This window comes from Zerene cesonia, unplaced genomic scaffold, assembly GCF_012273895.1.
Source record: "Zerene cesonia ecotype Mississippi unplaced genomic scaffold, Zerene_cesonia_1.1 Zces_u015, whole genome shotgun sequence".
Taxonomy (NCBI): Eukaryota; Metazoa; Arthropoda; class Insecta; order Lepidoptera; family Pieridae; genus Zerene; species Zerene cesonia.
The window spans coordinates 4,010-5,153 of NW_024045145.1; the positions used below are offsets into that span (position 1 = coordinate 4,010).

A 1,144-nucleotide genomic window follows, 5' to 3' on the forward strand; every position below is an offset into this window, starting at 1 on the left:
AATTATATTTATATCATTAAATGGATTTATCAATAAATATTTTTTGGTTTTACTCTGCATGGCAAAAAATAGATTTTTGGTATGTGTATATGGTATGGTACGCTCTAAAAATTTCATAAGTGTAAGAGTATAACATTAAATTTGTCATTTTTCTAATACGTCTACGGCAACACTGAAAACATTTAAAATTTTTATGTATTTTGCCACGTCTTAAGAACTCAACTAATTAACTACTTTTTCCTCTACGAGTTATGTGTTATCTGTAGTGTAGGTTACTTACTCTGTGCCTGAATGGAGAAATGAGAATACGATTTACACAGTGTTGCTACCTTAGTCCTTTTCTGTTGGAATTTAGCCCTTTTCTGGTATTTCAACCCGATTTCGAAACTCTTTAGCTGCAAAAGAAAAGCTAAAGCTAAAGCTCTTTAGATTTCGCAGAATGTTGCTTTTACATCAATGAGGGATTTCTTTACGAACTGAGTGATCTTATTGGCCCCTAAAGTTCTAAACATTCAGTCAAATGATCGGATTCGGAATAATTATATAACATATAGATCATATTGAACCAGAAAAAATCATCTATACGGCGTTGTGGTGATACTCGTGACCACATTATTCGCAATTACACACCTTTATTTATTTTTTTAACCCTTTTTAGAGTTCCAAGTTGTCATTTTTAGAAAATCATGATGGCAACACTGGATTTACGAAGTACTTACCAATTACAAGAATTATTTGGTCTTTCCGCCATCTGCTTTCTCATCAGACGGTGCTCGACCACAGAATATACACTTTAAACTTTTATACTGTGCTCGACGGTCATCAATATAGATCAGATTTTAAACCGATGTAAGTATCAATAAATTTTCGCTAAAAAGCATCGTTTACAATAGCTAAAATGATATTTTTTACTTGACGCTTTGTCTTGTTACAATCAGTATTTAAGTAGATTTCAAAATGTATTTTCATTTTTCAATTTTGATATATATTACATCTTACATCCTGCATTGAATATACATTAAAAGACATGTAAAGCTTGTTATTGTTCAGTAATCAGTAAACTTTAAAATATCGAAGGTTTGTTTGATTTCTTCAAAGCTTTATTTTCATCTACCGTCATAGTTATTGAATCAAAACGAAAAGG

At 30.9% G+C, this 1,144-nt stretch overlaps 1 long non-coding RNA gene across 1 annotated transcript in view; it reads left to right on the forward strand.

Moving 5' to 3' along the window:
• Positions 1-751: 751 nt before the first annotated feature.
• LOC119839394 overlaps positions 752-1,144 on the forward strand; it is a 5,214-nt gene continuing 4,821 nt past the window's right edge. The window contains exon 1 of the long non-coding RNA XR_005288247.1: positions 752-849. This is a non-coding gene — a long non-coding RNA (uncharacterized LOC119839394). The remainder of the gene's footprint in view (positions 850-1,144) is intronic.